Source organism: Oryx dammah, unplaced genomic scaffold (genome assembly GCF_014754425.2).
Source record: "Oryx dammah isolate SB20612 unplaced genomic scaffold, SCBI_Odam_1.1 HiC_scaffold_5, whole genome shotgun sequence".
Lineage (NCBI taxonomy): Eukaryota > Metazoa > Chordata > Mammalia > Artiodactyla > Bovidae > Oryx > Oryx dammah.
Genome location: NW_024070189.1, coordinates 97,712,087 through 97,738,450, shown reverse-complemented (window position 1 = coordinate 97,738,450; position 26,364 = coordinate 97,712,087). Strand labels below are relative to the sequence as shown.

The window sequence follows — 26,364 nt, the reverse complement described above, 5'->3', positions numbered from 1 at the left end:
CAAGGTCAAGGGACCCTTCCTGCCTGCCTCCCTCCCTGTACAGTTTTTCCGTAACTATGTTTGAGGGTCAGCCATTTCTATTTTGGGGCTTCCCAGGTGGTGCTAGTGGTAAAGAACCTGACTCCCAATACAGGAGACTTAAGAGACGTGGGTTCGATCCCTGGGTGGGGAAAATCCTCTGGAGGAGGGCATGTTAACCCACTCCAGTATTCTTGCCTGGAGAATCCCATGGGCAGAGGAGCCTGGTGGGCTACAGTCCATGGGGTCGCAGACCTAGCACCCATTTCTGTTTATCTGCTGCTTCCACTCTACTAGAAGAGATGGGCGTGGCTGAAGAGGGAGACTTCGTGTTCAATGGGCGTGGCTTGGTGGAGAGGTGGGTGTGGCTGGATTTACCAATCACTGATCGGCCTCCCATCAGTTGGCAACCCACTCCAGTATATTTGCCTGGAGAATTCCATCGACAGTGGAGCCTGGTGGGCTACAGTCCATGGGGGTCATAAAGAGTCAGACGTGACCCAGGGACTAACACTTTGATTTTCACGCTCTCCAAACTTGGAAGAAGCAGAAGCTGAAAATTGTACTGTAGAACCTGGACAAAAAGCTGGGGGTCCTGACTCCTAGGCCTGAAATTTCTTGCCATGAAAAAAGCCAAGAGGTTTTTCAAATGTTGGTCTGAATAAAGACTGAGGTTTGTAAGATCTCACTGGTCCCCACTTTTGCTTCTGAAGACATCACCAATAAAGTGCTGCCTGTTATGAGGTCTTGTTGGAAAAGAAACCTTGGAGCTTCACTGGTGACTCAGAGGTGAAGAATCCCCCTGCCAGTGCAGGAGACATGGGTTCGATCCTTGATCCAAGAGGATCATACATGCCACGTAGCAGCTAGGCCTCTCATGCGCCACAGCTGTTGAGCCTGTGCTCTGGAGTCTGGGAGCCCTGAAGCCTGTGCTCTGCAACAGGATAGGCCACCTCAATGAGAAGCCCCTGCATGCCAACTAGAGAGCAGGTCCCGCTCACTGCAGCTAGAGAGTAGCCCTCACTCACCACAAGTAGAGAAAAGTCTGAGTAGCAACGAAGACCCAGCACAGCCAAAAATAAATAAAATAAAAACAGAAACATTTATTGAGGCCAGAAGTGCAACACCAACAGACTTGTGTGGCTTTTTAAAGTCATCCCAGGTCAAAGGAAATTAGGTTTTTGACCACATGTATGGCAGACAAAGCATTAAGAGCTTTAATATATAAAGAATCCTTATGGTTCAATAAGAAAAAGACAAATGTCCCAGATATGATATTGGCATAGGGCCCACAAAGGCATGATAAAAATTCAACAAACCTCTGTAAAGATGTGCCACCTGGTCATTTACCAGTTAAAGGATCTCTTTTACTTGTCAAGCTTACCAGCATGTGTGAAATTTTGAGAAGACACACTGGTGCACTCTCATGGGAGTGTAAAGTGATACACTGGAGGCCAGTGCAGATATTTGTCATTTAAGTCTGTAAAACTCTCTGACCCAGGAAGTCCATTTCTAGGGATATGCCAAGATCTATAAAGAGGAATGCAGAGTGGTTAAGTGCCCCAGAGTCAGACAGCCATTGTTCCAATCCTGGTTCCTCCTACTGCAAGCTACGTGACCTCAGGCAAATGACTTGATGTCACGGAGCATATCATGAAGATTCCATGAGGTAATGTGTGCAAAATTCTCCTACTAAGCACATGATAGGTGCTTGCAATTATTATCATCATTGCAAAACCTTTAAGGAAAGCTATTAAACTGTGGAAGATTGTGCCTAGAAAGTTGCCCACATATTAGGTTGGCCAAAAAATTTGAGTTTTTCTATGATGTTATGGGAATGGGAAAGATGAGATCTCTTCAAGAAAATTAGAGATACCAAGGGAACATTTCATGCAAAGATGGGCTCGATAAAGGACAGAAATGGTATGGACCTAACAGAAGGAGAAGATATTAAGAAGAGGTGGCAAGAATACACAGAAGAACTGTACAAAAAAGAGCTTCATGACTCAGATAATCACGATGGTGTGATCACTCAGCTAGAGCCAGACATCCTGGAATGTGAAGTCAAGTGGGCCTTAGAAAGAAAGGATCACTATGAACAAAACTAGTGGAGGTGATGGAATTCCAGTTGAGCTATTTCAAATCCTGAAAGATGATGCTGTGAAAGTGCTGAACTCAATATGCCAGCAAATTTGGAAAACTCAACAGTGGCCACAGGACTGGAAAAGGTCGGTTTTCATTCCAATCCCAAAGAAAGGCAATGCCAAAGAATGCTCAAACTACCTACCGCACAATTGCACTCATTTCACACACTAGTAAAGTAATGCTCAAAATTCTCCAAGCCAGACTTCAGCAGTACGTGAACTGTGAACTTCCAGATGTTTAAGCTGCTTTTAGAAAAGGCAGAGGAACCAGAGATCAAATTGCCAACATCTGATGGATCATGGAAAAAGCAAGAGAGTTCCAGAAAAACATCTATTTCTGCTTTATTGACTATGACAAAGCCTTTGACTGTGTGGATCACAAGAAACTGTGGAAAATTGTGAAAGAGATGGGAATACCAGACCACCTGACCTGCCTCTTGAGAAAACTATATGCAGGTCAGGAAGCAACAGTTAGAACTGGACATGGAACAACAGACTGGTTCCAAATAGGAAAAGGAGTATGTCAAGGCTGTATATTGTCACCCTGCTTATTTAACTTATATGCAGAGTACATCATGAGAAACGCTGGACTGGAAGAAGCACAGGCTGGAATCAAGATTGCCAGGAGAAATATCAATCACCTCAGATATGCAGCTGACACCACCCTTATGGCAGAAAGTGAAGAAGAACTAAAAAGCCTCTTGATGAAAGTGAAAGAGGAGAGTGAAAAAGTTGGCTTAAAGCTCAACATTCAGAAAACGAAGATCATGGCATCTGGTCCCATCACTTCGTGGGAAATAGATGGGGAAACAGTGGAAACAGTGTCAGACTTTATATTTTGGGCTCCAAAATCACTGCAGATGGTGATTGCAGCCATGAAATTAAAAGATGCTTACTCCTTGGAAGGAAAGTTATGACCAACCCAGTTAGTATATTGAAAAGCTGAGATATTACTTTGCCAACAAGGGTCCATCTAGTCAAGGCTATGGTTTTTCCAGTGGTCATGTGTGGATGTGAGAGTTGGACTGTGAAGAAAGCTGAGCGCCAAAGAATTGATGCTTTTGAACTGTGGTGTTGGAGAAGACTCCTGGGAGTCCCTTGGACTGCAAGGAGATCCAACCAGTCCATTCTGAAGGAGATCAGCCCTGGGTTTTCATTGGAAGGACTGATGCTGAAACTGAAACTCCAATAGTTTGGCCACCTCATGCGAAGAGTTGACTCATTGTTAAAGACCCTGATGCTGGGAGGGATTGGGGGCAGGAGGAGAAGGGGACGACTGAGGATGAGATGGCTGGATGGCATCACCGACTCGACGGACATGAGTTTGAGTGAACTCCGGGAGTTGGTGATGGACAGGGAGGCCTGGCGTGCTGCGATTCATGGGGTTGCAAAGAGTCGGACATGACGGAGCAACTGAACTGAACTGATAATGTTATGGAAAAACCGAAATGAAATTTTTGGTCAACCCAGTACATAGTAGAAAATGAAAATGACCACACCTATACTTATTGACACCACATGACGACTGCAATATATTCATTGAACAAGAAAACAGGTTTCACACGTTGTGTGTGCTGTGCTGAGTCACCTCAGTCGTGTCCAGCTCTGTGTGACCCTATGGACTGTTGCCACCAGACTCTTCTGTCCGTGGGATTCTCCAGGCAAGAATACCGGAATGGGCTGCCGTTTCCTTCTCCAGGGCATCTCCCCGACCCAGGGATTAAACCTCTCTCCTGCATTGGCAGACGGGTTCTTTACACTCTCGCCACCTGGGAAGCCCCAAATGTCATCTGTTTCAAGCGTTTTGATCGGGGTCAACGAATTAATTTGTCACTTTGCAGTGTCATCTACCCAGGTTCAGAATTGACAGGAAAAGTTTATGAAGTAATGTTTGTCCTTTCTCTATGCAGTGGGTTCCTTTTAAAAATTATTTATTTCACTGCCCCAGCTCGTAGTTGTGTCATGCGGGATCTTTAGTTTCGGGATACAAACTCTTAGTTCTATGAGAGAACAAACTCCTATTGTTTAAGTCACCCCAGTTTGTGGTCATTTGTCACAGCAGCCATAGGAAACAAATAAGGTCTATTTTTCTATATTTTAGCTTAAATGTTGTCAAAAGTAAAGACAACTTGAAAGACTTGTCCAGTGAATACACACCCACCACCTAGAGTCTACAAGGGACGTCTGGCTCCATTTGTCATTATCTGTCTTTCTATCCATCTATCCACCCACCTCTTTTTTTTCTTTTCCACTTTAGTTTATTACAGAACATTGAATATAGTTCCCTGTGCTATGCAGTAGGTATACATAGTGTTGCTTATCTGTTTTATGCACAGTAGTTTGTATCTGTTAATTTCAAGCTCCTAATTCATCTACCCCCACCCCCTTTCCACCTTGGTAACCACAAATTTGTTTTCTATGTCTGTGAGTCTATTTCTGTTTTTATAAATAATTTCATTTGTGTCATGATTTAGATGCCATATATAAGTGTACCATACCCTATTTGTCTTTCTGACTTCAACCACCTCTGTAAATTTTTTTTCTAATTAATAATTTATTTTTTAGAGGGATTTTAGGTTCACAGCAACATTGTGGGGAAGGTAGAGAGGTTTCTCATATGCTTCCTGCCCTGCTCCCCAGCATGCATAGCCTGCTCTGCTTTCAGCATCCGCACCAGCATGGTGCAATTGTGGCAGCTGATGAGCCGCCATCATTACCCAGTTTCCCACAGGCTTCACTCTCGGTGCTGTACATTCTATGGGTTTGGACAAATGTATAATAACGTGAATCCACCACTATAGTCTCATACAGAACCGTTTCCTTGCCCTAAAAATTCTCCGTGCTCCACCTACTCATTCCTCCCTCCCTCCTCATCTTTTTACTGTCTGCATAGTTTTGCTTCTTCCAGAAAGTCGTATAGTTGGAATTATACTGTTTGTAGTCATCACATACTGCCTCATTTTACTTAATAATATGCATTTACGTCTTCTCGATGTCTCTTCATGGCTTGCTAGCTCATTTCTTTCTAGCACTGAATAATATTCCATGTTGTGGATGCACCATAATTTATTTACCCATTCATCTACTGAAGGCTATCTACCTCACTTTTTAATGCATTTCAAGGTAAGACCCTGCTTCCTCCCCATTTATTTTAGCACAGCACCCAAAGCAATCTTGTAACAAATCAAGTACCTGTCCTGTTCAAAATCTTCCTGGGGTCCTCATCTCACTTGAGTGAAACCTGCATGACTCCCTGTGTTCCCAGGGTCCCCTTACCCCTTTTGCCTGTTCCCCACCATCCTCTTGCGCTGCATCAGCCCACAGGGTCACCATGAGCCACGTATGCTTCCTCAGCCCTTGAAAATGACTGATACAACCTAAGTGTGCATCAACGGATGAACGCATAAAGAAGATATGGTATACACATATGTTGTTCGGTTGCCAAGTCGTGTCTTACTCTTTGGGACCCGATGGACTGTAGTCTGCCAGGCTCCTCTCTGTGGGATTTCCCAGGCAGCAAGACTGCAGTGGGTTGCCATTTCCTCCTCCAGGGGATCTTCCTGACCCAGGGATCCAGCCCGTGTCTCCTTCATTGGCAGGAGGATTGTTTCACTGAGCCATATACACCGTGGAATACTACTCAGCCATAAAAAGAATGAAATCTTGCTATTTGCAACATGAGTGGACTTGAAGGGTATTAGGCTAAGTGAAATATGTCAGAGAAAGACAAGTACTGTATGATATCACTTCTATGGGGCATCTAAAAAATCAACAAACTAGTGAATATAACTAAAAACAAGATTCACAGATATACAGAACAAACTAGAAGTTATCAGTGGGAAGAGGGAAGGGGAGGGGCAATACAGGGGTAAAGGATTAAGAGGTACAAACCATTATGCATGAAATAATTCACAAGGATATATTGTACAACAAATGGAATATAGCCAACATTTTATAACTATACAGGAGTATAACCTTTAAAAATTGAGAATCACCATACTATGCTATACTGTGGTTATTCGCTCAGTCGTGTCCAACTCTTTGTGACTATAGTCCATGAGATTCTCCAGGTAAGAATCCTGGAGTGGGTTGCCTTCTCCAGGGGATCTTCCCCATCCAGGAATTAAACCAGGATCTCCTGCATTGCAGGCGGATTCTTTACCAGCTGAGCCACCAGGGAAGCCCGTCACTATACTGTACACCTTTAAATTATATAATAGTGTACATCAATTGTACTTAAAAAAAAAAAAAAGTCCCTGGGCATTCCCTGAGGTCCATGGTTAGGACTGGGCACTTTCACTGCCGGGGCTCGGGTTCACTTTTTGGTCGGGGAACCAAGAACCTGAATGCCAGTGAGGAGCAGCTTAAAAGCAAACGAACAAACGAACCCATTCCAAATTGAAGTATGCTATAACTGAAAACGTACAGGATTTCAAAATACTTAGTGCTGGGGAAAGGATGTAAAATATCTCATGATTTTCATATCGATTATGTGTTGAAATAATATTTTGGCTGGATTGGGTTAAATAAGATATATGATGACAATTCATTTCATCTGTTTCTTGTTGACTTTTTAAAGAATGTGGCTACTGGAATATTTTATTTTATTTTATTTATGGAAAATTTTAAATTACATGTGTGCCCTCCTCATTTGTGGCTTCATCATATGCTATTCCAGCAAGCTCCGGGAGTTGATGATGGCCAGGGAAGCCTGGCATGCTGCAGTCCATGGGGTCGCAAAGAGCTGGACACGACTGAGCGACTGAGCTGAACTGATTCCCGTTGTGGGCTCCAGGAGAGGAGGTGGTGCTGGTTTTGATCTTTAGAGTTCTTAGACACTCAGTAAATACTTGTTGAATGAATGAATGCAAGCACGAAGGAAAGAACAGGAGCCTGAATGACACGAAGGAGGTGGGTCTACGTCAAGATTGATCGGCGGCTCCCATAAGGAAGACCTTACCTTTCGCCTTTCACGGGGCCACCCGGGCTCTCTGTGCCTCTAGCGAGTGGAGCGGGGGTTGGGCGTAGGGGCGCAGGCAGGCTCATCACAGTGCAGCCCGCAGGGGTGGCTGCCTGGGTGCCCCTCTCCAGTAACTGGACGAGATCAAGTCACAGTGGCTGGGACTTCTGGGGCTAGAGAAGGAGGGGCGTGTGAGGAGGGGGACCTGAGTCAGACGTGGGGCTGGGCGGAGCAGGCCCCACCCCAGCCCAGGTCCCTTCCCCGGAGCTGGGCTGGCGGGAAGGGGTTGGGCTGCCAGGCAGGCGGGAAGGAGCCGGGGTGTCTGCTATCGACCGCCTGGGCCTCTGAAGAGAAGCTTTTAGACCCGCCAGCGCATCCCACCCGGGGAGGGGGTGGGGGGTGGGGGAAGAGAGGCCTGGGCTTCCCCATCTCCTCAAGGGCGGAGGCCAGGGGGCCTCCTTTCACCCCCAGATCCTGCCCACCAGCAAGGCTTGTAGGCCTTGCCTTGGAACTGAGTAGAAAATCCCATTTGCTTCTCACCCCATTGTTATCAGGCCAGGGTTGCAACCATTCCCCACCCACCCCCTGCCCTTTATCGAGAGATTATGTACATCCTGTAAGGTCGGATGACTGCGTGCAGGGCCCCCACCTCATCGAAGTATGGAACATTCTCATCCAGATGGTCCCAGAAGGTTCCCATCCCTCCCATCCCCAATCCTAATCACTATTCTGGTTTTTGTCAACATGAGTTAACCTAGCCTTTTGGAGAATTTCATACAAATGGAACCACACGGGGAGGTCTCTTTTGTCTGGTTGCTTCTCCTCAGTATCTAACATCCTGAGATCTTTATCCACGTCCCTTACAAATTATAAGTAGTTTGTTCCTTTTTATTGCAGCAGAGTATTCCATGGTGGGCTTCCCAGGTGGCTTGGTGGTAAAGAATCCACTTGCAATGCAGGAGACATGGGTTCCATTCTTGGGTGGGGAAGATCCCCTGGAGAGGGAAATGGCAACCCACTCCAGTATTCTTTCCTGGGAAATCCCATGGACAGAGGAATCTGGCGGGCTACAGTCCATGGGGTCCCAAAAGAATCAGACACAACTTAACAACTGAACAACAGTGACATTCCATGCTATGAAGGGACCTCAACTTGTTTTTGTTTTTCTGACATTTTAATTTGTATTTATTTATTTGGCTGCACCAGCTCTTAGTTGCAACATGCAGTATCTTTTTAGTTGTGGCATGCCAACTCTCAGTTGTGGCATGCGGGATCTAGTTCCCTAATCAGGGAACCCACACCCCCTGTACTGGGATCTCGGAGTCTTGGCCCCTGGACCACCAGGAACATCTCCAGACCTCAATTTATTTATCCATTCTCTTGTCCTAGACATTTGGGTTGTTTCCAGTTTTTTTGGCAACAACAAAAAAAGCTGCTGTGAACATTTGCCAACAGATCTTTGCACCAATGTATGTTTTCACTTCAGTTGGGTAAATACCTATGAATTGAATTTCTGGGCTGTGTGGTAACTGTGTAACTTTATAAACAAACAAACCAACCTGGCACCTGCTTTGACACACTGGCTGAGGATGAGCGTTCAAGCTCCTCCCTGTCTTACCAACACTTGGTATCAGCAGCCTCTAATATTAGCCAACGTGTTGATGGCTTGTAGCCTGACCATTGTAGTCACCTCTGTCTCAGACCTCTGCTTCTGCCCTCACTCCTCCACAGGTTGTTCACCTCTCAGAAACCTGATACATGGTTTGTTGTTAATATTTCCCTTTTTATTATAGAAAAATTTCACACATGTGCTACAGTAGAGAGAAGAGTATGAAGAGCCCATATGATCCTGTCACCTGACTTTTATGATAATCCACATTTTGCCCATCTTGTTTCATCTCTGACCACCCCGCCAACGTATTTTCAAGGGAGTCTTTTAAAATCTTTTTTAAAACTGAAGTGTAGCTGATTTACAATGTCGAGTATAGCTAAGTGATTCAGTTTACACATGTATGTATACATTCTTTTCCATTTTCTTTCCAGTGTGGTTTACCACTGGATATTGAATACAGTTCCCTGTGCTACACAGTAAGACCTTGTTGTTTATCCAGTTTCTGTATACCAATTTGCATCTGCTAATTAAGGGAGTACTTTAAAGCAGACCCCAGGTACCATATTACTTCCACAAGTATCATAGGAATCGCCTCAAACTATGAATTAGATGACCCATGCCTTGCCTTGGAATTGGCTGGTGGTTTCTCATTGCTTTCAGAAAAAAAATTCAGATTTCTTCCCATGGCCCTCAGGATGGCTGCTGGCCTCTCTGCCTTCAAGCTGTATCCTTTCCCCTTACTTCGTCCCTGCTCCAGGCGCATTGTCCTTTTTCCCCCAACCACAGTCCAAGCTTGTTCCTGCCTCAGGACCTTTGCACATGCTGTTCTTTCTGCCTTGTATATTATTCCCAGATATCCACCTGAATCCTATAGTCGGCAGTGTCAATGAGATGCTCTTCCATGGTCCCTGCCTTTCTATAGTTTTTTTCATCTTTAGTGTCGACTGAACTGCTCACTTCTAATCAGTAGAAGATGGCCAAAGTGACAGAGTGTCACATCCGTGATTAGGTATTAAGGCTGTGACTCCTGTCCTGCTGACTCCCCCTCTTGCTAGCACTCTTGTCTCTCTCTGATGAAACCAATAACCAGGATGTGTGCCATCCTATGGAGAGATCTGCTGACAAAGAATGGAGAGTAGCCTTCAACCAGTCACCGCTGGGGAACTGAACCCTGCCAACAGTCTTGGGCATGCTTCTCCCCATTTGAACCTTGAGATGACCATAAACATCAGTGGTTGCCTTGACTGCAGCCTCATGAGCCAGAGGACCACCTGAGTGGTACCCAGATTCCCGACTCCCATATCATGGTCATCCATGTTTTTGTTTTTTTTTTAATGGTTGAATGCAGTATTCTTTTTTTTTTTTTTTGGTTGCACTGAGTCATTGTTGCTACATACAGGCTTTCTCTAGCTGCAGTGGTCGGAGGCTACTGTCTAAGTTGCGGTGCACAGACTTCTCATTGTGGTGGCTTCTCCTGTTGCAGAGCACAGGCTCTAGGGCTCATGGGCTCAGTAGTTGTGGCACTCAGCTTAGTTGACTGGTGGCATGTGGAATCTTCCTGACCCGGGGATTGAAACCACATCCCCTGCATTGGCAGGCGGATTCACAACCCCTGGACCACCAGGGAAGTCCTATGTTGTCTAGAGCCATTAGATTTTGGAGTGATTTGTTCAGTTCAGTTCGGTTCAGTCGCTCAGTAGTGTCCGACTCTTTGCGACTCCATGAACCGCAGCACGCCAGGCCTCCCTGTCCATCACCAACTCCCGGAGTCCACCCAAACCCATGTCCATTGTGTCGGTGATGCCATCCAACCATCTCATCCTCTGTCGTCCCCTTCTTCTCCTGCCCTCAATCTTTCCCAGCATCAGGGTCTTTTCAAATGAGTCAGCTCTCCGCATCATGTGGCCAAAGTATTGGAGTTTCAGCTTCAACATCAGTCCCTCCAATGAACACCCAGGACTGATTTCCTTTAGGATGGACTGGTTGGATCTCTTTGCAGTCCAAGGGACTCTCTAGAGTCTTTTCCAACGCCACAGTTCAAAAGCATCATTTTTTCGGTGCTCAGCTGTCTTTATAGTCCAACTCTCACATCCGTACATGACTACTGGAAAAACCATACCCTTGACTAGACGGACCTTTGTTGGCAAAGTAATGTCTCTACTTTTTAATATACTGTCTAGGTTGGTCATAACTTTCCTTCTAAGGAGTAAGCATCTTTTAATTTCATGGCTGCAATCACCATCTGCAGTGATTTTAGAGACCAGAAAAATAGTCAGTCACTGTTTCCCCATCTATTTCCCACGAAGTGATGGGACCAGATGCCATGATCTTAGTTTCCTGAATGTTGAGTTTTAAGCTAACTTTTTCACTCTCCTCTTTCACTTTCATCAAGAGGCTCTTTAGTTCTTCTTCACTTTCTGCCATAAGAGTGGTGTCATCTGCATATCTGAGGTGATTGATACTTCTCCCGGCAATCTTGATTCCAGCTTGTTTTTCCTCCAGCCCAGCCCATTTTCTCATGATGTACTCTGCAAAGAAGTTAAAGAAGCAGGGTGACAATATATAGCCTTGACGTACTCCTTTTCCTATTTGGAACCGGTCTGTTGTTCCATGTCCAGTTCTAACTGTTGCTTCCTGACCTGCATACAGATTTCTCAAGAGGCAGGTCAGGTGGTCTGGTATTCCCATCTCTTTCAGAATTTTCCACAGTTTCTTGTGATCCACACAGTCAAAGGCTTTGGCATAGTCAATAAAGCAGAAATAGATGTTTTTCTGGAACTCTCTTGCTTTTTCCATGATCCATCAGATGTTGGCAATTTGATCTCTGATTCCCCTGCCTTTTCTAAAACCAGCTTAAATATCTGGAAGTTCACGGTTCACATATTGCTGAAGTCTGGCTTGGAGAATTTTGAGCATTACTTTACTAGCATGTGAGACGAGTGCAATTGTGCGGTAGTTTGAGCATTCTTTGGCATTGCCTTTCTTTGGGACTGGAATGAAAACGGACCTTTTCCAGTCCTGTGGCCACTGCTGAGTTTCCCAAATTTGCTGACATATTGAGTGCAGCACTTTCACAGCATCATCTTTTAGGATTTGAAATAGTTCAACTGGAATTCCATCACCTCCACTATTTGTTATGTAGCACTATATAACTTAAATGGCTCTCTCACCTCCTTCAACTCTTTGCTCAAAAGTCAGCCTTTCCATGAGATCTTCCCTGGCCACCTGATTAAAACCGTAACCCATTCCTGGCACTCCTCATTCCTCTTCTCTGCTTTACTTTCCTTCCAGAACTTATCACCTTCTATATATATTTTATATTTATTTATTTATTTGGCTGTACTGAGTCTTAGTTGTGGCACGCAGGATCTTTAGTTTCCACATATGAATTCTTAGTTGCAGCATGTGGGATCCAGTTTCCTGGCCAGGAAATGAACCTGGGCTGCCTGAATTGGAAGCGTGGAGTCTTAGCCACTGGACCACCAGGGAAGTCCCATCATCTTCTTCTATTTTATTTAACTAATTCATTGCCTCCCTCTCTGTTGGAACATGGGCTCTGGGAGGACAGGAGCCTCTATTTGTTTTGTTCATTGCTGCATCTCCAGTCCTAAAATACTGCTGGGCACATAGTAGGTCTTGCTGGATCTAAAGACATACTTACTCTGACCCAGCAAACCCACTTCGGGGTGTATACCCAAAGGAATAGGAAGCAGGGTCCCAAAGAGATATTTGTGTACCCATGTTCCTAGCAGCATTATTCATAGTAAAAGTGTTAACCTCTCAGTCATATCCGACTCTTTGTGACCCCCTGGACTGTAGCCCACCAGGCTCCTCTGTCTATGGAATTTTTCAGGCAAGAATACTGGAGTGGGCAGCCATTCCTTTCTCCAGGGGATGAGGGGATCTTCCTGGCCCAGGGATCTAACCTGGGTCTCCTACCTTGCAGGCAGATTCTTTACCATCTGAGCCGCTAGGGAAGCAATAGTAGCTAAACTATGAAAGCAACCCAAGTGGCTGTCAACTGATGAATGGATAAATATACCAAATGTGATGTATTCATACAATGAGCTTTTATTTGGCCTTAAAAAGGAAGCTTTGCAATATGCTACAACATGGATGAAACTTGAGGACGTTATGCTCAGGGATAATCCAGCCACACAAATATTGTATGATTCCACTTAGGTGAGGATCTTTGATTAGTCAACATCAGAAAGACAGATGGTAGAAGGCTGGTTGCCAAGGTCTGGGAAAGAGGGAGTGGGGGGTTATTATTTAATGGGAATACAATTTCAGATTTACCAGGTGAAAAGACTTATGGGGATGGATGGCGGTGATGGTTGTACCAGGGTGTGAATGTACTTCATACCACTGAACTGTATGCTTAAAAACGGTTAAGATTGAAAATGGTAAGTGTAGGACTTCCTTGGTGGTTCAGTGATTAAGACCCCATGCTTCTAATGCAGGGGGTGTGGGAGGATTTCCTGGTTGGGGAACTAAGATCCCATATGCTTTGCAACATGGCCAAAAAACCTGGTACATGCTATGTTATATGTACCGTAACACGCATACACACAGACTTCCCAGGTAGTGCAGGGTAAGCAACCCGCCTGCCCGTGCAGGAGATGCGGGAGACCCGGGTTCAGTCCCTGGGTTGGTAAGATCCGCTGGAGAAGGAAATGACAACCCCCTCCAGTATTCTTGCCTGGAAAATTCCATGGACAGAGGAGCCTGGCAGGCTAGAGTCCATGGGGTTGCGAAGTGTTGGACACGACTGAGCACACACAAACACACACAGATACACTTATGCATTCTGTCCCCCTGGGGGTGAGGCTTGTTTCCAGCTTCAGGTTTTATAGTCAGGTGTCACAGGCTGGGGTCCTGGGTCTCCCCTCCTCCCTCTGTTGACCTGAGCAATGTGTGTATCTTTCCTGCCTCCCATCAGCTCTGCATGCCTTTTATGTCTTCCCAGCTTCTCTGGAATGTTTTAGGGGTGGGAAATCCCCTTCCTGCCCAAATATAGAACCAGAAAGCATCCATCTATGTCTACTGAATGTGAACTTGGAGAGCTGGAGACCTTGGCTTGGGCCCCGTGTTTTGTCCGCTCTGCAGCTGCCTCCAACCAGCCTTGATGGGCAGAGGGGTCTGAGAACCCATGTGTGTGTGCATGTGTGGGGTCCTCAGCTCTGGGGACACTGTCCTGCATGGTTCACACTTTGGAGGGGGCTTTGACAGCCTCCCCTCGTGCCCCATCTGTGGATGCATCAGCCGCTGCAGGGCCTAGCAAGCCCCACTCAGTCTCCCTGCTCTTTATCAACAGCCCAGATTCACAGAGTGGCTGTGAGCCCAGCACCGAAATCTCTGGGAGCTCACAGTCCGGCTCCATGCTGGATGCTCCTCCATTTATCTTCTTATGGACTGGATTATGTCCCCCCCAAATTAACATGTTGGAGCCCTATCCCCCCATTGTGACTGTATGACGAGACAGAGCCTTTAAGGAGGCAAGTGAGGCTAAATGAGGGCTTCCCTAGTGGCTCAGTGGTAAAGAATCTGCCTGTCAATGCTGGAAGCGTGGGTTTCATCCCTGGGTCAGGAAGAAGCCCTGGTAAAGGAAATGGTTATCCACTCCACCTGGGAAATCTCATGGATGGAGGAGCCTGGTGGGCTACAGTTCATGGGATTGCAAAAGTTGGACAAGACTTGGCAACTAAACAACAGCAGCAGCATAGTTTTAAATGAGGGAGTTCCCTGGTGGTCTAGTGGTTAGGATTTGTTGTTTTTACTGCCAAGGCCCTGGGTTCAATCCCTGATCAGGAAACAGATCCCACAAGCTGTGCAGTTCAGTTCAGTTCAGTCGCTCAGTCGTGTCCGACTCTTTGCGACCCCATGAATCGCAGCACGCCAGGCCTCCCTGTCCATCACCATCTCCCGGAGTTCACTCAGACTCACATCCATCGAGTCCGTGATGCCATCCAGCCATCTCATCCTCTGTTGTCCCCTTCTCCTCCTGCCCCCAATCCCTCCCAGAATCAGAGTCTTTTCCAATGAGTCAACTCTTCGCATGAGGTGGCCAAAGTACTGGAGTTTCAGCTTCAGCATCATTCCTTCCAAAGAAATCCCAGGGCTGATCTCCTTCAGAATGGACTGGTTGGATCTCCTTGCAGTCCAAGGGACTCTCAAGAGTCTTCTCCAACACCACAGTTCAAAAGCATCAATTCTTCGGTGCTCTGCCTTCTTCACAGTCCAACTCTCACATCCATACATGACCACAGGAAAAACCATCGCCTTGACTAGACGGACCTTAGTTGGCAAAGTAATGTCTCTGCTTCCGAATATACTATCTAGGTTGGTCATAACTTTTCTTCCAAGGAGTAAGCATCTTTTAATTTCATGGCTGTAATCACCATCTGCAGTGATTTTGGAGCCCCCCAAAATAAAGTCTGACATTGTTTCTACTGTTTCCCCATCTATTTCCCATGAAGTGATGGGACCAGATGCCATGATCTTCGTTTTCTGAATGTTGAGCTTTAAGCCAACTTTTTCACTCTCCTCTTTCACCTTCATCAAGAGGCTTTTTAGTTCCTCTTCACTTTCTGCCATAAGGGTGGTGTCAGCTGCATATCTGAAGTTCTTGATATTTCTCCCGGCAATCTTGATTCCAGCTTGTTTTTCCTCCAGCCCAGCCCATTTTCTCATGATGTACTCTGCATATAAGTTAAATAAGCAGGGTGACAATATACAGCCTTGACATACTCCTTTTCCTATTTGGAACCAGTCTGTTGTTCCATGTCCAGTTCTAACTGTTGCTTCCTGACCTGCATATAGGTGTCTCCAAGAGGCAGGTCAGGTGGTCTGGTATTCCCATCTCTTTCAGAATTTTCCACAGTTTCTTGTGATCCACACAGTCAAAGGCTTTGGCATAGTCAATAAAGCAGAAATAGATGTTTTTCTGGAACTCTCTTGCTTTTTCCATGATCCATCAGATGTTGGCAATTTAATCTCTGGTTCCTCTGCCTTTTCTAAAACCAGCTTGAACATCAGGGAGTTCACGGTTCACCTATTGCTGAAGTCCGGCTTGGAGAATTTTGAGCATTAACTTACTAGCATGTGAGGTGAGTGCAATTGTGTGGTAGTTTGAGCATTCTTTTGCATTGCCTTTCTTTGGGACTGGAATGAAAATGGACCTTTTCCAGTCCTGTGGCCACTGCTGAGTTTTCCAAATTTGCTGGCATATTGAGTGCAGCACTTTCACAGCATCATCTTTCAGGATTTGAAACAGCTCAACTGGAATTCCATCACCTCCACTAGCTTTGTTCGTAGTGATGCTTTCTAAGGCCCACTTGACTTCACAAGCTGTGCAGTGTGGCAAAAAAAAAAAAAAAAAAAGGTTAAATAAGGTCATAGTTGTTGTTTAGTCACTCAGTCATTTTCGACTCTTTGGGACACCATGGACTATATAGCCCACCAGGCACCTCCTCCTCCTCTGTCCATGGAATTTTCCAGGCAAGATTACTGGAGGTCATAAGGGTGAAGCCTGATGATCTGATATGACTGGTGTCCTTATAAGAAGAAGAGGCTGCAGAGGCCTTTCTCTCTCAACGCACACACAGAGGAAAGGCCACACGAGGACACAGTGAGAATGCAGCTGTCTGCAAGCCAGGAAGAGAGACCTCATCAAAAACCAGCCCTGGGACTTTGCTGGTGGTCCAGTGGCTAAGATTCTGCATGCCCAATGCAGGGGGCCTGGGTTCAATCTCTGGTCGGGGAACAAGATCCCCATGCCGCAACTAAAGACTGTGCATGTTGCGAATGAAGATCCATAGGCCACAGCTAAGACCATAGTTGTTGTTCAGTCACTCAGTCGTGTCCAACTCTTTGTGACCCCATATCCAACTCTTTGTAGCCTACCAGGCTCCCCTGCCCTTTACTATCTCCCAGAGCTTGCTCAAACTCCTGTCCACTGAGCTGGTGATGCCATCCTACCATCTCATCCCCTTTTCCTCCTGCCTTCAATCTTTCCCAGCATCAGGGTCTTTTCCAGTGAGTCAGTTCTTCGGATCAGGTGGCCAAAGTATTGGAGCTTCAGCTTCAGCATCAGTTCTTCCAATGAATATTCAGAGTTGATTTCCTTTAGGATTGACTGGTTTGATCTCTCTGCAGTCCAAGGGACTCAATAGTCTTCTCTAGCACCACAGTTTGAAAGCATGACACAGCCAAATAAATAAGTTTAAAAATATTTTAAAAAAGAAAGAAAGAAAGAAAAAAGAAAGCAACCATGCTGGCATCTTGATCTTGGACTTTCAGCCTCCAGAACTGAGAAAATAGTCTGTCACTTAAGCAATCTGCTCTGTGTGATGGCAGCCTGAGCCTAAGACAGGGTAATAACAGCTCCCAGCTGCTGGCAGCCCTGCGTACATCACCACCTCCTGCTGATTTCCCTGGATGTGGCCCACACCTCCATTGAGATCTCCTCGATGGCCCGTTTTGGGTGCATCACCTGTCTCCTGCTGCTGGTCTCAACCTTAAACGCCCACTGGGTTCACCTGCGGAGCTTTAACAATGCTCATGGGACTCCCCTGGTGGTCCATTGGCTAAGGATCTGCCCTCCAATGCAGGGGCCACGAGTTTGATCCCTGCTGGTGGAACTAAGACCCCACATGCTGAGGGGCAACTAAGCCAGCACAACTGGCAGCTACAGAACCCACATGCTGAAACCAGAGAGAAGCCCGAGTGAGTCCACAAAATATCCCTTGTGCCACAACTGAGACCCGATGCAGCCAAAAATAAAAAAAATAATTAAAGCAACATCAACAAAAACCCAAACAAACAGAACGAACAATGTTGACCCCTGACCTCACCCTCAGAGAATCTAAGGCAATTGGGTGGGGCTGGCTTTGGGAAGCTTTCAGACTCTTGCTGCTGCTAAGTCGTTTCAGTCGTGTCTGACTCTGCAACCCCAGAGACGGCAGCCCACCAGGCTCCCCCCAGTCCCTGGGATTCTCCAGGTAAGAACACTGGAGTGGGTTGCCATTTCCTTCTCCAGTGCATGAAAGTGAAAAGTGAAAGTGAAGTCGCTCAGTTGTGTCCCACTCTTAGCGACCCCACAGACTACAGCCTACCAGGCTCCACCCATGGGATTTTCCAGGCAAGAGTTCAGACTCTTAGGTGAATCTAATATGCAGACAGGGTGAAGAATCACTGACTTAGAACAGAGTTTCTCAACCAGAGGGGATTCTGCCCACGCCCGACACCAGGAAACATTTGGCAATATCTGGAGACATTTTTGGTCGTCACACTTTGCATGTGTGTGTGCGTGCTAAGTTGCTTCAGTCGTGTCTGACTCTGTGTGACCCTATGCACGGTAGCCTGCCTGTCTACTCTGTCCACGGGGTTCTCCAGGCAGGAATACTGAAGTGGGTTGTCATGCCCTGCTTCCTGACCCAGGCATCGAACCTGCATCTTTTACATCTCCTGCATTGGGAAGGAGGTTCTTTACTATGCTGCAGCTTCCCTGGTGGTTCAGACAATAAAGCATGAGCTTGCAATTCGGGAGACCTGGGTTTAATTTCTGGGTCAGAGAGATCCCTTGGAGAAGGAAATGGCAACCCACTCCAGAACTCTTGCCTGGAAAATCACATGAACGGGGGAGCCTGGCGGGCTGCAGTCCATGGGGTTGCAAAGCACTGGACACCACTGAGCGACTTCACTTTCTTTCTTTACTATGAGTGGCCCCTGGGAAGCCCCACTTAGAGGGTGGGTGCTACCAACTTCTAGCGGGTAGAGGTTGGGAATGCTGCTAAACATTGGTATTGCCAAAGTCCAGAAACCCTGCTTTAGAAGTCCCTGAGCCAAGTATTCTTCCTCTTTTTTTTTTTTAAGGTTTATTTATTTATTTATTGACTGTGGTGGGTCTTGTTGGCCTCCCTGGTGGCTCAGACGGTAAAGAATCTGCCTGCAAAGCAGGAGACCTAGATTCAATTCCTGGGTCGGGAAGATGCCCTGGAGAAGGGAATGGCAACCCACTCCAGTATTCTTGCCTGGAGAATCCCTTGGACAGAAGAGCCTGGCGGGCTACCGTCCATGGGGTTGCAAAGAGTCGGACATGACTGAGGACTAAGCACGCACGCATGCACAGGTCTTTGCTGCTGCACGAAGGATTCCTCTAGTTGCAGCAAGTAGGGGCTGTTCTTCATTGTGGTGCGCAGGCTTCTCACTACAGTGATTTCTCTGGCTGCAGACCACAGGCTCCAGCTGTGCAGGCGTCAGTGGATTCAGCTCGAGGGTTCTAGAGTGCTGGTTTAGTGGTTGTGGTGGATGGGCTTAGTTGCTCTGTGGCAGGTGGGGTCTTCCTGGACCAGATGTCCCCCATGGCATTGCAGGGATGATTCTTGACCACTGGACTACCAGGGAAGCCCCTCGTCGGGGGTAAGTTCTGTTATATGCCCATTTTGCAGAAGGGAAATCAGGCTCAGAAAGAGAAAGTGCCTTGGCCATGCTCCAAGAGCAGAGGCGGTGCTCACACTGGCCTCTAGCAGACAAAGCAGGAAAACATGCCCACAATGTGCTGAGGAAGAGATTAAGCTGGGCAGTAACAAAGCCCAGTGGTTGCGTGAACAGATTCAGCAGCCAGTCTATTACTCGCTGATTCTGTGCCTCCAGCTCAGTGCTTTACCTCCCAGTGTCTCAGTGATCCCACTCATCAAATACAGATATGGCAGTAATGACATCTGCACGGTTAGCCACTGCAGGGGGCTCAGAAGGTACTGGACTGCTTAGGGGGCAGGGCTGGCAGGAGGATGGGGTTTGCTTAGACTGAAGTTGTTGTTCAGTCATTAAGTCATGTCTAACTCTTTGTGACCCCACGGACTGCAGCACGCCAGGCTCCTCTGTTCTCCACTATTTCCCAGAGTCGCTCAAATTCATGTCCATTGAGTTGGTGAAGTGAAGTGAAGTGAAGTCACTCAGTCATGTCCAACTCTTTGCAACCCTATTGACTGTAGCCCGCCAGGCTCCTCCATCCATGGGATTTTCCCAGCAAGAATACTAGAATGGGTTGCCATTCCCTTCTTGGTGATGCTATCTAACTATCACATCCTCTGTTGCCTCCTTCTCCTTTTGCCTTCAATCTTTCCCAGCATCAGGGGCTTTTCCAATGAGTCAGTTCTTTGCATCAGGTGGCCAAAGTATTGGAGATTCAGTTTCAGTATCAGTCCTTTCAATGAATATTCAGGGTTGATTTCCCTTAGCATTGACTGGTTTGACCCCCTTGCAGTCCAAAGGACTCTCAAGAGTCTTCTCTAGCAGCACAATTCAAAAGCACTCAACTTTCATTACGGTGCAGCTCTCACATCTATACATGACCACGGGAAAAACACAGCTTTGACTATGGGGAAGCTATGGTAGGGAGGACTCAGTTACTATTTGGAGAAAAATCATGCCAGGCCAGGGAACAGTGAGTGCAATGGCCCTGGGATGGAAGGAAGGCAGGAAACCTGCTTCACCTTTCTCCTTTTCCTCTCTTTTTCTTGAGCCAAAATTGCAAAAGGGCTAATTCCCGGGCAGGAGATGACACCCAGTGGTGTAGCCCAGTTGGATCAAACTGGCTCACAAGAGACATCTTTTCCTAGCTCGTGGCTCAGGGCTATCATATTCACAGCTTGAAATCTGCCAAGTTTGGCCACGGGCAAACACTATAAGGCATGTTCCTTCCCCACAACTGGTTTACAAGCACACTGTAGCTTATGCGAACCTAGAGACCCCCTCATACTTCCTGTCTGAGTCCACTGGGGCTGCTATAAAAAAATGCCATAGACTGGGTGACTTATAAACAATAAACACTGGTTTCCTACAATTCTGGAGGCTGAAAGTCCAAGATCAAGACCCGGGAAGATTCATGTCTGGTGAGAGCTCTCTGCTGTTTCATAAATGGCATTTTCTTACTGTGTCCTTACATGGTAGACAGGGTAGCTCTCTGGATCTCTTTTATAAGGGCACTAATCCCATTCATGGGGACTCTGCCCTCATGGCCCCATCCCCTCCCAAAGGTCTTACCTCCAAATATGATCAACGTGGGGATTAAGATTTCAATATGTGAAATATTGGTGTTTTTTTTTTTTTTCAATTTTTGACCACATCCTGTTGGGACCTTAATTCCCCAACCAGGGATTGAACCCACACACCCTGCCTTGAAACGTGAAGTCTTTACTGCTGGACTGCCAGGGAAATCCCTCAACATGTGAATTTGGGGGGTGGAGTATAAATAGTCAGGTCCGTCTAGTCAAAGCTATGGTTTTTCCAGTAGTCATGTATGGATGTGAGAGTTGGAAACTATAAAGAAAGCTGAGTGCCAAAGAATTGATGCTTTTGAACTGTGGTATGAGAAGACTCTTGGGAGACCCCTGGACTGCAAGACGATCAAACTACTCAAACCTAAAAGAAATCAGTCCTAAATATTCATTGGAAGGACTGATGCTGAAGCTGAAGCTCCAATACTTTGGCCACCTGATGTGAAGAACTGACTCATTGGAAAAGGCCCTGATGATGCAAAAGATTGAAGGCGGGAGGAGAAGGGGACGACAGAGGATGAGATGGTTGGATGGCATCACCAACTCGATGGACATGAGTTTGAGCAAGCTCCGGGAGTTGGTGATGGACAGGGAAGCCTGGCATGGTGCAGTCCATGGGTTCACAAAGGGTCGGACATGACTGAGTGACTGAACTGAGGCGAATAGCACCTCCCTCTTCTCCTCAGAGAGGGCACTTTCACAGCTTGAAATTGACCAAGGTGGGAAAATCTACACCATGGAAATTGACAAACATTATAAATCCCAACTGGCTTACTAGTACACCATTGCTCACATCCTGAGGACAACTGCCCTAGCTAATACCTTCCCACCCACCTTTCAAGATAGGCAAAAGCCCTTACTCTCAGGTGGGGCAAGGCAGGAGGCCAGGCTGGTGAAGGGAGCAGATGACACAGAAGTATGTCAGAGAGTGACAGAAGAAAGGACATGAACCCAACTATGATGGGTAGAGAGAAAGTGAGGACAGGAGCTGCTGTGGTTGTTTTTCTCCTGCCCATGCAGCATGCAGGATCTTATTTCCTGACCAGGGAGGAACCTGCGTCTTCTGTGTTAGGAGCCTGGAGTCTTAGCCACTGGACCACCAGGGAGGCCCCAGGGGCTGCTGTTTCAGATTGGACACCTTTCTCTGCCCCTTCGGACTTCTCTGGTAGCTCAGCTGGTAAACAATCCACCTGGAACGTAGGTGATTCTTGGGTTGGGAAGATCCCCTGGAGAAGGGGTCAGCTACCCATTCCAGTATTCTTGGGCTTCCCTAGTGGCTCAGATGGTAAAAATCTGCCCGCAATGCAGGAGACCTGGGTTTGATCCCTGGGTTGGGAAGATCCCCTGGAGGAGGGCATGGCAACCCACTCCAGTATTATTGCCTGGAGAATCCTCATGGACAGAGGAGCCTGGCGGGCTACAGTCTATGGGACAGCAAAGAGTCAGACAGGATTGAGTGACTAAGCACTATCTCTGCCCTTTACGTAGCTCCCCCACCTCCCAGTCTCGCATCTTCCAGCACCCACCCCTCCTCCATCAGCCACTCGGGTACCACACATGACTTTGCATGCCCTGAATCTTTCCTTTTAGCTCTTCCACCCTCTCCCCATCCTGGGTCCTTCTTTAAAGCCCTTACCCAGATGCCCTGAGTCTGTCCTGCTCCCTGGAATTTTCATCACACAGAAATTTGTCAGGTCCAAGCCCATTTCTGCCCAAAGAACTCATCTTCACTCGAAATTGGCTTTGCTGCCTGTTCTGGGAAGGCTCTCTGCTCCTATTTGAATGGACGAACATGGCAGTGATGAGAAGTTCACCTTGCCCTTTTGCAAGCTCCATGGTCATCGCCTTACTCCATCACCAACACCATAGCCACAGAAGGGGCTCCTTAAACTGGTGGTAGCCCCCTTTTTCCAACAGCCACTGGACAGACTCAAGGATGATTTGTGAATGAGAGCAGTTTAGGGAGAGCATCAAGTACACACTCTATGATCTTGGCTTCCTCGCCTTTCCCAGCCTGTTACCCATCTGCTCATCCCAGCCTCTCCCGGAGGAGGCTTTGCAGGAGAATTCCCAGACACACAAGGATAAGGCCATACCACCTCTCCACTGTTCCTCCTCATGACAGTGTGGACCGCTCAAGACGGCCTAGGGGATCAGAGAATTCTATGTTTAGGTTTTTTTTTTTCTTATACCCCTTGACTTGACTTACAGAATCTTAGTTCCCTGACCACGGATTGAACCCCAGCCCTTGAAAGTGAGAGCATGGAGTCTTAACCACTGGACTACCAGGGAATTCCTGAATTAGGGAATTCTAGGTCTTTCTCAGATTCACTGTTATCAATCTGGGCACCCAAATGGTGGCAATTCCTGCTGAGCTTGGACCTGACTGCTCCCATCTTCCCAGCAGCTGGGAATCCTCCAAAATCTTAGAAGCCCAGTTGAGCCCCCCTCTCTGGCTGTGCCCACCTGAACCCCCAAAATCTCGCAGCTGAAGCCAGAAGCCAGATCTTCTGTTTATAGATCAGTGAGGGGGGAGGGGGTGCTGGCAAGTTTTAAAAGCTCATTAAGGCCTGAATTCTTTTTATAGATGAGGTTTTCTGTCTTTCCTTTCCTCCTCCCCCCACTCCGCCCCTCCCGGCCTTCCAAACGCCGTATTTATTTGAGTTAGAAAAATAATGAGGTCCCTGAGGTCGTACACAACACAACAGCTCTCTAATCAAAGTATTGCTGTGGAATTAAAAACATATAGAAATCTCTGTGTGTTGGCTCGCAGGCCGCCAGCCGTGGACACAGGGCACCATCACCCAGTGCCACCCTGGCCCCAGCAGACTGGCTTCAGGGGACGGACATAATTAGCTGTTTTCCAGCAAAGTCTCTGGGAGTGGAGAATGGGGTGGAAATGCCCAGGGGGCCAAGGGATGGAGTGTAACCCACTCGGAAGGCATCAGGGCCGAAAGGAAGAAAGATCAAGATGCTGGATCCCACCAGGCTGGATGTGGTTTGAGTTGGGGCCTCAGGGGACAGGAGTCCCAGGAGTGGGGCAGAGGCCAGATTGCATGCAAAAGGAAAAGAGATTGTCAGAGAGGGAGATCACCCAGGGGTGCATCTAGCCTGAGAGCCTGAGGGACCCCACTGTTTAAACTCCAGGGTATCAGATTGAATCTGGTTTCTCTCCTGCCCAAATTCCCGTCCAACAGGAACCTCAAAATGAGACCTTATTTGGGGGCTTCCTCGCTAGCTCAGTGGTAAAGAATCCACCTGCCAATGCCGGAGACTCAGGTTCAATCCCTGATCCAGGAAGATCCCACATGCCACGGAACAGCGAAGCCGGTACGCCACAGCTACTAAACCTGTGCCCTAGAGCCAGGAGCTGAAGCTACAGAAGCCCACACGCCTAGAGCCTGCGCTCTGCAACAGAAGCCGCTGCAGTGAGAAGCCTGCACACGACTAGAGAGCAGTCCCTGCTCATCACAATCAGAGAAAAGGCCACACGGCAACGAAGACCAGTACAGCCCAAAATACATAAATAAATTAAAAAAAAAAAGAAATGAATGTGATTTTATTTGGAATTAGGGTCTTTTTTTTTTTTGGCTGCCTTTGGTCTTCGTTTAGCCAGGAGGCTCAGTAGTTGCTGTGCTCAGGCTTAGTTGCTCCACCACATAGGGGAACTTAGTTCTCTGACGAGGGATTGAACCCACGTTCCCTGCAGTGAAAGGCAGATTCTTCTTTTGTTTTGTTTTTTAAAATGTTTTTATTCATTTATTTGGCCGTGCCAGGTCTTAGTTACAGCATGCAGGATCTTTAGTTGTAGTATGGGAAATCTGAATTGTGCGGCATGTGGGATCTAGTTCCCTGACCAGGGATCGAACCTGGGCCCTCTGCATTGGGAGTGCGGAGTCTTAGCCACTGGACCACCAGGGAAGTCCCTGGAAGGCAGATTCTTAACCACTGGACTGCCAGGGAAGTCCCAGAAACAGGGTTTTTGCAGATAAAATCAGTTAAGGATCTAGAGATGATCCATTCTTGGGCAATGGGCCCTAATTCCAATGACAGGTGTATTTAGACTAGAGAAATGAGAGGAGTATTTAGACATAGAGAGACACAGAGAGGAGGCTGTGCGAGGACCCAGATAGATACTTGAGGGATGCGGCCACAAACCAAAGGCATCTGCAGCCACTGGAAGCTGAAAGAAGCCAGGAAGGACCCTCCCCTAGAAACTTCAGAGGGAGCATGGCCCTGCCCACACCCTGAACTTGGACTTCTGCCTTTCAGAACTGTGAAAGATACATTTCCGTTGTTGTAAGCCAAATGGTTTGTGGTTATTTGTTACAGCAGCCGCAGGCCATAAAAACCCAGCTAGAACCCTAAAGCCCTCCACGGACCCAGATCGCTTGGAATTAAATGCTGACCCCCGGCAATGGGTCCCAGACCCATCCCGAAGCAGGTGGCTTCTGCCTTCCGTTGGCCTCCTCATCCCCAGCTCTGCCTGTCACTCCTCTGCTCCAGACAGGCGGGTTTCCCTGCTGGCCGCTTGGACCCCCTCCTCTCGGCCTTTGCCTGTGCTGCTTCCCCTGCCTGCAGCCCTTTCCTGGCCCTCCTCACTCAAATCTCAGCCTACAGATCTGGCCTTCCCTCCACCACGGTCCATTCCGGCTTTATTTTCCTCTAAGATCCCTTATCGCGACCTCACACACACACACACACACGTGTTTGTTTAGTGTCTACCTCTCCAGGACGGCAGCCCCAGTCAGGCAGGGATTTTTATCTTGTTCACCCGGGTGCCCCCAGAGCACAGCGCAGGGTCAGACAGAGGAGACACTCAATCAAATATGCAAAGTGAATCCGGGAAGGAACAATGACAAAGGAATTCAGTTGTCCTCATCATGGCCCGCCCCCCTCCAGCCTGGTCCTTAATCAGGGTGTCTGATGGGGAGCTGAGGGCATCAGGACTCAGCTCACTTTTCGCCTCCCACCCTGGCCTTCCCCCAGCCTGCCTGGGCCAGAGCATCACAGCCGGTGACATTTACAGAGTCTTAGGGTGGCTTTGGCAGAGGGGAGGGGGGCTCAGGCAGGGGAAACCACGAGTGTTTGTAGAGCCTCTGTGTGTGTGTGTGTATACACATGAGCCTGTGAGGATGTGTGAGTGTGTGCGACTGTTGTGACTGCGGGTGATTGCATGAACATGAGGTGTGAGAATTTGAGGCTGTGTGAGCTTTTGCATATTTGGCTGAGCACTTCCTGTGTATCTGACCCAGTTCTGGGGACCAGACTGAACAAGATAAATCCCTGCCTGGGGCTTTGCTGGTGGCGCAGTGGATAGGAATCCACCTGCCAACGCAGGGGACAACAGGTTCGATTCCTGGTCTGGGAAGATCCCGCATGCTACGGGGCAACTAAGCCAGTGCACCGCAACTACTGAAGCTCGCATGCCTAGAGCCTGTGCCCCGCAACAAGAGAAATAACTGCAATGAGAAGCCTGCACACCGCAGCAAAGAGTAGCCCCTGCTCTCCACAACTAGGGGAAGACTATTTGCAGCAACAAAGAACCAGTGCAGCCAAAAATAAATA

General features: G+C 47.4%; 1 long non-coding RNA gene and 1 other non-coding gene across 2 annotated transcripts; one reads left to right on the top strand and one right to left on the bottom strand.

Moving 5' to 3' along the window:
• Window positions 1-19,143: 19,143 nt before the first annotated feature.
• Window positions 19,144-24,316, top strand: LOC120864094. The gene is made up of 3 exons (XR_005721133.1): window positions 19,144-19,156; window positions 19,391-19,491; window positions 23,994-24,316. It is a non-coding gene; the product is annotated as an uncharacterized LOC120864094 (long non-coding RNA).
• A 328-nt stretch (window positions 24,317-24,644) lies between these two features.
• Window positions 24,645-24,717, bottom strand: TRNAG-CCC. Its single transcript has one exon. It is a non-coding gene; the product is annotated as a tRNA-Gly (tRNA).
• Between the last annotated feature and the right edge of the window lie 1,647 nt (window positions 24,718-26,364).